The sequence below is a fragment of the Mauremys reevesii genome, linkage group 10 (assembly GCF_016161935.1).
Source record: "Mauremys reevesii isolate NIE-2019 linkage group 10, ASM1616193v1, whole genome shotgun sequence".
NCBI lineage: Eukaryota > Metazoa > Chordata > Testudines > Geoemydidae > Mauremys > Mauremys reevesii.
In genome coordinates this window covers 65,526,910-65,539,005 of record NC_052632.1, presented here as the reverse complement: position 1 = coordinate 65,539,005, position 12,096 = coordinate 65,526,910, and the positions used below count along the sequence as shown (strand labels likewise).

The 12,096-nt window shown below is 39.4% G+C and overlaps 1 protein-coding gene across 20 annotated transcripts in view; it reads left to right on the top strand.

Moving 5' to 3' along the window:
* Positions 1-12,096, top strand: part of SNX29 (sorting nexin 29) — a 484,058-nt gene that overhangs the window by 320,836 nt on the left and 151,126 nt on the right. The window lies entirely within an intron of this gene.

Genomic DNA, 12,096 nt, shown 5'->3' with positions numbered 1-12,096 from the left:
GCCCCCTTTATAGTTATTCTTGAGGAATTGTTTACTAAATCAGAAACTCTAGAAACACAGAACATAAAAAAGGCATTTCAGACATCAAAATGAAATTCTTTTAGGTCCATGGGATACTAATCCATAGAACAGTGACATTTACAGTGAAGGAATTAAAGGTCCAGTACTTAGGGACAGTAAGGTGTAATATGTTAAAATAATTCCATGTGTTGAACTCTGACAGAAGTCAGTGGGAATTCAGACGGAATGCCAAATGAAGTGTCTTTATGCATTTGCATTTCTGTAACCAAAATTCACATCTTGTATACAGTAAAAGTATTTGTACTTTATCCTTACTACATAATAATAAGTATAAAACTATGTAATTAGACTTTTTTCCAGTGTCATCAAAATGGAGTGCACTATATAAATCTTCTCCCAGATAAGATTTATATCTTGACAACTGGTCAAATTAATAATTTTCTTGGAAAACCAAGGTTGAACAAGAGTTTTGCCATAGACTTCAGTGTGCACAGGATTTCAGCGCAAGTGTGTTTTCTTTTTTCTTTCACACTGGCACTCGTAGAAACTTTAAGATGTACATGTTCTGTTAAGTTGGATAGGTTTGAGAATAAATCTTCTCATCCATTCAGAGCAACTATTCCTCTCTCTGAACCCAACAACTTGTTATCGCAGAAGCCTTTTGTGACTTCTTTAGAACTTTACCAAAAGTTGTATGTCTGGTAGAGATTAAAGCATCTCCATGAATGTATAGTTATTTTCCTCCCGTATTCCTGAAACAAGAGCTCTTTATGTACTAAGAACTAAAGTCTGAAGATGAAAATGTGTGCTAAAAGTACTCTCAAGAATTATTTAAAGCTAAACTAAAGGGAAGAGAAAACAAATTTAATTTGCCAACAGAAATAGTTTAATAGAGTCTGATTTCTTAAAATGATTATTCTAATGTACAGGATAAATTTTTTGTTTCTGTTAAAGTAGTATGGGCTGGATGAATGGACTATAAGGTGGATAGAAAGCTGGCTAGCTCGTCGGGCTCAATGGGTAGTGATCAATGGCCTCATGTCTAGTTGGCAGCCGGATTCAAGCGGAGTACCCCAAGGGTCCGTCCTGGGGCCAGTTTTGTTCAATATCTTCATTAATGATCTGGAGGATGGCGTGGACTGCACCCTCAGCAAGTTTGCAGATGACACTAAACTTGGAGGACTGATAGATACGCTGGAGGATAGGAATAGGATACGGAGAGACCTAGACAAATTAGAGGATTGGGCCAAAAGAAATCTGATGAGGTTCAACAAGGACAAGTGCAGAGTCCTGCACTTAGGACGGAAGAATCCCATGCACTGCTACAAACTAGGGACTGAATGGCTAGGCAGCAGTTTTGCAAAAAAGGACCTAGGGTTATAGTGAACGAGAAGCTGGATATGAGTCGACGGTGTGCCCTCATTGCCAAGAAGGCTAACGGCTTTTTGGGCTGTATAAATAGGGGCATTGCCAGCAGATCGAGGGACGTGATCATTCCCCTCTATTCGACATTGGTGAGGCCTCATCTGGAGTACTGTGTCCAGTTTTGGGCCCCACACTACAAGAAGGATGTGGAAAAATTGGAAAGAGTCCAGCGGAGGGCAACAAAAATGATTAGGGGGCACATGGCTTATGAGGAGAGTTTGAGGGAATTGAGATTGTTTAGTCTGCAGAAGAGAAGAATGAGGGGGGATTTGATAGCTGCTTTCAACTACCTGAAAGGGGGTTTCAAAGAGGATGGATCTAGACTGTTCTCAGTGTTAGCAGATGACAGAACAAGAGTAATGGTCTCAAGTTGCAGTGGGGAAGGTTTAGGTTGGATATTAGGAAAAACTTTCCCACTAGGAGGGTGGTGAAGCACTGGAATGGATTACCTCGGGAGGTGATGGAACCGCCTTCCTTAGAGATTTTTAAGGTCAGGCGTGACAAAGCCCTGGCTGGGATGATTTAGGTGGGGATTGATCCTGCTTTGAGCAGGGGGTTGGACTAGATGACCTCCTGAGGTCCCTTCCAACCCTGTTATTCTATGATTCTATGAAATCAAGTATGCCTAAAACCTGTTATTATGTTTACTACTAATCTTCACTTGCTCAAGTGTGGATTTGAAATGGAGTACAGCAGAGCACAGGATGATCAGAAAAAGTTGATCTGGCACTGAGCAGGTGTGACCAGGGTCCGCGTGGGGGCCAGCTGAGGTCATTCAATTAGGGTGAACTTCAGATAATGGGACAGACAAACCCCAAAGTTAGTGGATAATTCAATACCTACATTTACCAAGCCAGCACAACTTCTTTATTATCTTTATTATCTCTGTCATAAACAGATAGTTAAGGGTTAAAGTCTCTTTTACCTGTAAAGGGTTAACAAGTAACCTGATGAACACCTGACCAGAGGACCAATCAAGGGACAGGATAATTTCAAATCCCTGTGGAGGGAAGTCTGTGTTCCTTGTTTGCTCTGTGTGCTCTCTTTGGATCTAAGAGAGGCCAGACATGTCTCCAAGTTCTCCTGGAGTATTTCCTACTATCCAGTATAGTGAGTATTAGTTAAAAAGGCGGATTAGTCTTTTGAGTTGCTTTCTATATTTGCAATTGTGTGTTTGCTGAAGGAATTCTTTATTTCTGTTTGCTGTTACTTTGATTATGCTGAGGAGGAGGGAGGGGAAGTCTCTCCAGGTTTATAAGTTAGACTCTGTATTTTTGCATCCTGGTAATACAGAGAGAGTGTACTTTTTTTTCTTTCTTTAATAAAATCTTTTCTTTTTAGAACTTGATTGATTTCTTCCCTTGTTTGGATTTTCAGGGGAAGGGGAGGGGGAAAAGTGAATCCCTCTTTGTTTGATTCAAGGAGTTTGAATCAGGTATCTCTCCTAAGCACTAGGAGAGGGGAGGGGGGAAATGGGTTGTTTCCCTTTGTGTTGAGATTCAAGGAGTTTGAATCAGGTATCTCTCCTAAGCACTAGGAGAGGGGAGGAGGGAAATGGTTTGTTTCCTTTTGTGTTGAGATTCAAGGTGTTTGGATCTGTGTTCCCCAGGGGAAGTTTTTGGGGGAACAGGGAGTGTGTCAGACACTTAAAACTTGACTGGTGGCAGCGAGAACCAGATCTAAACTAGGATTTTAGTTTAGAGGAGTCCATGCAGGTCCCCATCTTGTGAACGCTAAAGTTCAAAGTGGGGAATAAACCTATGACAATCTCACTTCTTTACTACCTTTATTATCTCACTGGTTGCCCAAAAACCAACAACACAGTTCCCTTAAAACAACCCAGCCTCAGGCCTCCATCCAGGTACCCAAGTCAAATATGATGAAGATTTCTGAAAATCATATTTAATCATATAAAAGAAAAGGTTCTACCAATCCCAAAGGATCGGACACATTACCTCCCGAGTTATTGAATATTTCAGATCTTACCCAAATACACACATACGGCCAATTCTTATTAACTAAACCAAAATTTAGTAAAAAACAAAAGAGAGAAAGTATGGTTAAAGATCGATATACATACAGACATGAGTTCAATTCTTGAGGTTCAGATACATAGCAGAGATGGTGAGCTATGTAGTTGCAAAAGAGTTCCTTTAGAAATTAGTTAATAGGTTATAATCCAATGTCCAATATCATATTCAGGACGGACCTGTGGTTTAAGCTTCCCCTGATTTGAATCGTCAAGCAGATCTGAGATGACAGAATCAGGAACCAAGGGTCTTTTATACAGTTTTCTAGCATCCACTTGACCATACAGTTCTGGGTAAACAACAGGCTTTTGATGTAACCTTTTGCTTTCTAAACACCACCAGTAATTATGTTACACAACTTAACATAGGGCAATTTATTCATTAGGCAGTCTATTACAAACTTCAAAGAGACATATAGACAATGACATTACTTCACCCAAGATTCATTTAAATGTTAATACTCCCTTTTGATGTCCGAATTAGTAGCTATAGTGGCAGACAGGAACTGTCTCTTTACAGGAGTAGCATCTAAGATACACACAATTACTATTACCTCTAACTTCTAACAACATAGGTTTGCATTTCAAAGTTCTAGCCTATTTAGCATGCAATGGCCCTAATTAACATTTGTAACATGTCTTTAAAGGTAAGTTTTGGGTTAGTTAGCCTGCAAGCTGTTTAACCCTTTCTGACTATAAGTTATGTTTTGTATAAGATTCGTTGCAATCAGGGCCGGTGCAACCATTTAGGCTACCTAGGCGGTCACCTAGGGCAATAAGATTTGGGGGGCATCATTTTCTTTGGCAGTGACCGCGGCGACCGGATCTTCGGCCGCTCCGGTTGCCGCCGGCATTTAGGCGGAGGGAGCTGGGGCAGGAGAGCGCGAGGAGGGCTGCCTGCAGCAAGTAAGGGAGGGGGCGGCACGCAGGGGGTTCTCCCTGCCCCAGCTCACCCCTGCCCCGCCTCCTCCCCGAGCATGCCGTGGCTGCTTCACTTCTCCTGCCTCCCAGGCTTGCGGCACCTAACCTGATTGGCGTTGCAAGCCTGGGAGGCGGGAGAAGTTAAGCAGCCACGGCGTGCTCAGGGAGGAGGCGGGGCAGGGGTGAGCTGCTTCACTTCTCCCGCCTCCCAGGCTTGCGGCGCCAATCAGCTTAGGTGCCGCAAGCCTGGGAGGCGGGAGAAGTGAAGCAGCGACGGCGTGCTCGGGGTGCTCGTGCGCAGAGCAGGGGTGAGCTGGGGCAGGGGGGTGCCTCAGGGTGGGGAGCTGCCATGGGGGGGCTCAGGGCGGGGGTGTGGGGAGGCGCAAGGTGGAAGTTTTGCCTAGGGCACGAAACATCCTTGCGCTGGCCCTGGTTGCAATTATATAATAGTAATAGCAATAATGATTTGCATGGTTATATTTTAATTAGACAATGTCACACCAGGTTATGGTAGGGAAACTAGAAGTTTTTTGGCTTGCATAATAGGCAGGCTGCTCACAAATAAATTACTATTTATGGAAAAGAAACAAGAAATCATCACATGCTCCTACCCACTGGAAGTAAAAAAAAAAAATAGGGAAACCTACCTGAAGGTCATGCAAGAAACCCCCCAAAAATATCATAGCCACCCAGCACAAAAACAAAAAAGTGCAACTAGCTTCACAACATACAGAGAACATCACTTCCAGGAGAAACCATTACATCAGGATCCATAACACTCCAATATCATCAACTTACCAAGACTACCTCTAACCAGTGCTGAATTATCTGTATTCTCCCAGGAACTGTACTTCTTCCTCACCACAGAACCTGATACCATACTTTGTGGAGAATTAGATTCTGCCTCAAAGAATTCTTTCACAACAAAGGTGACCCCACCCACAACTATCATGTCTCGACTGACAATCATAAGAAAAAAGAATAATCTAATCAGACATGCCACAGTAGACGAAACTGACACTCTTGATCATTAAATTGATAGCTTCAGGAAAAAAAATCGACAGTGGATTCCTTAACAGGCATCACATCTACCACAATCTCCACCACCAAGAGAACTATATAGTCCATGAAATACAACCACCAAATAGTGATCAAATCAGCAGACAAAGAGGACATCATCCTAGTCCTCAGCGATGATGACTATGTCAATGAGGCCAACCGACAACTCTCTGGCAGCACCTACTACCGAGAACTCAAACACACCACAGTTCTCCTAGGAATTTAGGGATATAATCAAATCCTTCCCCAAACAACTCCAAGAGAAACTATACAACCTCATTCCCCACATACCATTCCAGGGACCTTCTACGTGCTTTCTAAAATACACAAACAAGGGAACTCAGGCAGACCCATCATACCTATCCATGGCATTATTACTGAAAGAATATCAGGACTCAGGCAGACCCATCATACCTGTCCATGGCGCTCTTACTGAAAGGATATCAGAACTCATAGAAACCATTCTTAAATCACTCACCACACAAAGGGCCAGATTCCTCCAGGACACAACTGACTGCTTCAGAAACTCTGCAATATTAACAACCTTCCTCAGAACACCATCCTTGCCACCATGAATGCCACCTCCCTATTCACTGATAATCCACCTCAGTGATGAAATTGCTGCCTGCCTCAAATATATATAAGATAATGGACATCTCTCAGATATATCCAGCTCAAACATGTCACCAAACTCATCCATTTCATCCTCACCCATAACAGCTTTACATTCAGCAGTAAACACTTTGTTCAAACTATGGGAACAGCCATGGGAACCCATATAACTTCCCAATATAACAGCCTCTTCATGGGCCACTTTGAGGAATAATTTCTGGACAAATGGACTACAAAACCAATCCATATACCTGAGCTACATCGATGATATTTTCATCATCTGGACAAATAACCTAACCTCCCCTCATAGATTTCCACCAAAACTTCAGCCACTTCTACCTATCCATCAAACTCTCTCTAGCACTCTATCAAACACTCCCACACCAGCATAAATTTCTTGGACACAACAATCAGCTTCAACAGACAACTGGAGCACATCAACTTTGTACTTCTTGCTGCAAGCCACACAAGAATTTGCAATATCAGGACCAAAGCAACAAGCTTATACGCTAAAAGAAAGCACACAGGAACACAATATCAGTATAAATCCATGCATTATATTAGAATGTGATTATCGAATCTTCTGGAGTTCAACAGCGCTTAATATAGTGTGCTGCTTGACTAGAGATTTCTGGGGACAGAATCATTCTGCCCTGAGGAGCAGAATTAAGGGCCATGAACTGACTTTATTATGAAAGTATTATCACAATCATTTCGATATGGCTCTAAAAACACTGCAGATATATCACCAACTGGCTGTCTGCAAAACAGGATTACAACAACAGTTATTTTAGTCACTTCTTTTCAAATCTTCAAGGCTTCAGTGCTCTTTGAGATTAGAAAATTGTAGATTAATTCTTAGTGTGTATTAATTAGAATCTGTCTTTCAAATGTGGTATATCATGGCCACAAAGGGAGGCTGCCAATCAGCCTTTGCATGAGACAGTGTTGATGGAAAATACTTCTATACTACAGACAAAAGTGCTAACTTTTTCTTTGAGAGGCAGATGATAGAATGTTCAAGCAAAAATCCTTGCTCTCCAATTAAATAACCATTCTTGGAGAGAGTCTGATTTAATGTGTAAGGGGATCTTTAATTTAAAATTACTTAATGGCGTTCGTTGAGGAAACCGATTATAAGAGGAAAAAGAAACATCTGTCAGAAAACCAGTGTGAGCTGGGATACAGAGGGTCTTGGAATTGGTTTTTAAATTGACCAGTGAATAAGCCTTAGAGTTTTTAAGCATTCTAAAACACGATTTTAAAATAGCATCTGCAGTTTTACAAGTTATCTTTATCTTTTTATTTATTTATTTGTTAGATCAGAAGAGGACGATATTACATGTAATTGTTAAGTTGTAGCATTATAGTTTGTTTTTGGCACAAGAACAGACATGAATTTGAACAATGTCAATGAGAGAATGCTGAGTAATTAATTAGAGGATGGCATACTTTGTTGTTTGTATAGGCCAAGTGCATGGTGCACACAAGAGACTTATTGCATTACTACATTTCCCCATCATAAGCTCCCTGTGTGCCATCCTCCCATCTCTCTCTATTTCAAGGACTCCCAGCACACATACCCTCCATCTCTCTATTCTGTATGCCCTTCTTCCACTATACCAGGGTCTCCTATTCCAGGAGCTCTGTGTACCCCGTCTCCCTATACTTCACCCAAATTTTTATTTCTTTTCTTTCCATCTGACTGATAAGTATTTGAGGGTGTCAACATTCTAATCAAGAGATAAGGTGGGTGGGATAATATCTTTTATTGGGCCAACTTCTGTTGCTGAAAGACACAAGCTTTCAAGCTACATAGAGCTCTTCTTCAGGGACTATGGGCAGAGCTGAGATGGGGAGTAATGTTATGCTAATGCCCTCGTGCATTTCTTTTGATCTATAGACTATTACAAAACTGGTGGAAGCTGATGGGTCTACTAGCCAGATGGCAGGGACTCCATGTGTCCATCATTTTGCCCATATCGTTTTCTGACTTTGACCATAAGCAACATGGTTCTGCCCATTGATGCTTAAGGTAAAGGTAATAATTGGAGATATACCAATCTCCTAGAACTGGAAGGGACCTCAAAAGGTCATCGAGTCCAGCCCCCTGCCTTCACTAGCAGGACCAATTTTTGCCCCAGATCCCTAAGTGGCCCCTTCAAGGATTGAACTTACAACCCTGGGTTTAGCAGGCCAATGCTCAAACCACTGAGCTATCCCTCCCCCTTAGAACATTCCTTGAAATTTTGGAATTGATCAGATGCAGCTTTCAAAAGTTATGTTACAGCCAAACAGAGAGAAATAGCATCAAGTCAAGTGTAGGACCTTGCTGTGTTTGGACAATCATTTTCTTCTCTAGTTTAATAAAACTAAATGTTTAGAGACTAGCAGGGTCAAATTATATATGACTTCGGTCTACACCCTAGAACAATAGATTATAGTGAAAAAAATGCTTTATAAAAAAATCAATGTTAATGTTAGAATTGGTATCTGGTATTAATGTTAATGTTAGAATTGGTATCTGGATTTTTCTTGTTTATTCTCTCTGTTACTATGAATGATATCATTCCTGCAGCGTAGCGCTTCCTCTCACCAGTACCACAGGGAGTTGCCATTCTCCTGTTGGTCTGATCAAACTTCTGCTAAGATGGGAAGGGCCACTGGACTGGGAATTAGGAGATCTGATTTCAAATTTGCCACAGGCTTCCTGGGCAAATCATTTATTCTTTCTTTTTGTCTCAGTTTCCCCACCTGTTAAATGTAGATAAAATTCTTCTACTTCAAAGAGGTGCTTGTCTGGTGCGTAGATGCCACACTAATGCAATCATAATAAATATAAACAAACAATCAGGGAAGTGGGTTGGGAGAGGCATGAGTAGACACTAGAAAAGGAATAGGATTCTTGGCAAGATATTGATATTAATGGCTTATATTTGCTGTATGAAAGTTATTGAGAAATGACCATTTGTTTATTTTTTTAAAATTTGGTTCAAATAACTTGTGCTAGTTTCTGTTATATAGAATATTCATTTTTGATAGATTATTTCATGATATTGAAGACCTTTCCTACTCCACTGGCACAATTTGAAGTCACCAGTTCCTCAAAGTGGCTGTCAGTGTTATCATAGCATCTGTTTTAGTGTTGTTGCCTATTTAGTAGTCAGAAATTAGGCTGAATTCGTAATTAAAGGCAGGCGATGAAATCCTGCCCTCACTGAAGTCAATGGCAAAACTCCCATTGACTTCAGTAGGTTCAGGATTTCAACCCAACGTGTACCAGGCTGCTTGATTTGGTGATGTATAGTAGTAAATCAACTATAGAGACATTATGTTCTCCACCCTTCTGTACTCACGTTTTGTAATTCATTTGCCTAACAGTAGCCATCTGCATGCCTTATGGGCACTAAACTAAAACAAGCTTAACCAATCTTTTTAACATTTAGGGCTTATTTTCTTTGATTTCCCAAGTGAGTTGAGATTAATGGTCTTGAAATATCTTGGCTTCTGAATAGTATTCCTTGTTGAGATAATAAAGTTGTAAATGCTTGTACTAAAGCAGGAACTTTAATATGCCTTTCAGACTCTATTATATGATCGTCAATAAATTCAATATGACACAGGGCTCTTAGTGTCAGTTCTTCAAACCTTACAATCTCAAAGAAATCAATATCTGTTTTCTTCAAAGAACAAGTAAAATCTTTAAAGACGTATACAACACATGAATCTGGTTTTGCAGTCTTTAAAATGTTCAGTTACAGTGTATTAGACTCCTTAATTACTTAACTACAGGTTACACCTTACCAGGTAACATAGAATTGCATGGTTCACCAAATTACAATTTTCTCTGTAGTTGAGTAGTAAAAATAGGATTTCTATATTAAAATAATTTAGGTATACTTTGTTTTATAAGGAGCCTGAAAAATTCTGAATAATGGTTATATATGCCAAAGTAATATATTTTAAACATAGTGATTAAAGAAAGGTGGGGAAAGAGCTGAGCGGATAAAAAGTATTTAAAAATGCAGTTCTTACCAAAGTGCATCAAATGTTTGCATATATGGAAATGTTTCCTATCACTGGCATTGATATCCTTCATTTAAATCTAATTTTTTTACATTAAGATTTCTAATATATTGTGCCTTAATTATATAGTATGTCTTAGAATCATCTAGTTTTCACTAATTCAGTAAGGTACTTTAAACACATGCTTAGTGCCGCTGATGTCAGTGGAACTACCTCACATACTTAGGGACATGTAATTTCGTTAAGTATCTTGTTGAATTTAGGTCTAAATCCCTTGGTTTTCTATCACTTAAGATGAAATCCAGTACCCTGGCATTATTGTCAGCCACCAGCATCCTACTTAACATGCTGTTTGTGATCACTTACCTTCTCTTCTTCCAAATTCTCTTCATTTACAGGTGTGCTGAATTCTTTCCATTGATAGTCTTTTAAAATATTAATGAATCAGTCACGTTATCTTAATTCCCTATTAAATCTAGTTAGCAGAGCTATTTCACTACCTGTTATTTTAAAATTTGTATTGCACTTTAAATACTTGGCCACGTGGTCTACCTATTTTTAGAGCCCCATCACTGTATTACCTGAGTTCCTATTGACAAATACAATTGCCTATAGTTTTGTGTGTTCATATATAATCTAAGTAGACCAAACTCAACAGCTCTGGCATTCTCAACTTTGAGATTATCATATTTGCTTTCTCCAGCAGAATCTATCATAATAATTATGAAGAGCAAGTGAAGTGTTGTACAGTGGTAACCATTACAAGCTTGCATTTAACAAGTTATCACACAATACTATGATTATTGCCTGTACTATGTATAGGGAAATACCATAGTAATTCAAATACCATAGTAACTCAAATACTATTTGTGTGGTAGCTGTTAGAAATATTGCATTTTAATGGTGATCATTGTATTGTTTGGATTCTTGGACTTTTGTCCATTATCTGTTTATAGTTATGACAGGTTTGGGGTTGGGAACCTTGTTTCCTTTGGCACCATGTATGAAATACTATGCTAAATAGTTTTGTAAAGTCTATATTCATCTCTTTACTTTTTCACTGTTACTGTAAATGTGATTATTTTCTGTAATACTTTAAAAATTGTCATGAAGTGTTTAAATGTTCGTATCAAAAGTTAGGCACCTAAATAAAATAATTAGATCCTTAGCACTGTTGAAAATCAGGCCAATTATATAGGTATCTGAATGTGGATTTGGATATTTAATTTTAGTCTTCTGAGTTGAATATTTTTGCTTTGGCTTTTTTCTTGCTTGTTCCTGTTTCCTCTGTTTTCTTTTTGATCATTGTCTCTGATGACCATTAGCACTACTTTTTTCAGATGATCATCATCTCAGTAATCTGGAAACTCTTTTAAAAATGCTGTTGAAGAAATATGGCAGTTTTGCCTCATCAGTTCTAATCTGCTCTAGCACATTATGTAAACTGCAGAAGTCATTAATACTAGAAAGTTTGGGGTGGGAAGAATAGGGCACAAGTGCTGCAGAGGGAAGCAATGGAAACATAGCTCCTCAAGGAAGCTGTGGGTAGGAAAGCAAGAAGTCACACCAAAGAGGACACTAGTCCCAAATGCCCTCAGTCATGGTGTTGGGTCCTGAGTTCATTGTGGAGATTCTGGGTTTTAGAGCCATGCCTTTCCTGCTCCCTCAATAAAGTTAAAACCCCTTTTCCCAATAGAGAACATAGTTCCAGAGCCATTAATTAATTTTCAGAGTTTTGTGAGCATGTTTTCCTTCTCTATGGTTTTTCCCTCTGGGAGGAGAACATTTAGCACATTATTGGTAGTACCCTCATGAAAGTAATTGAGCTGTGGCAAAAACATTCAGTTTGTGAAATTATATTACACGTCCTGTGCAAAAAAAAAAAAAAAGAGAGAGAGAGAGAAAATTGCCTCTATTTTCCAAATAATAAGATTTCAGTAGTTTATACTCCAGTGTTTTATAATACATGTTGACTTCTTAAAAAAAAACATTCATTTGTGAAG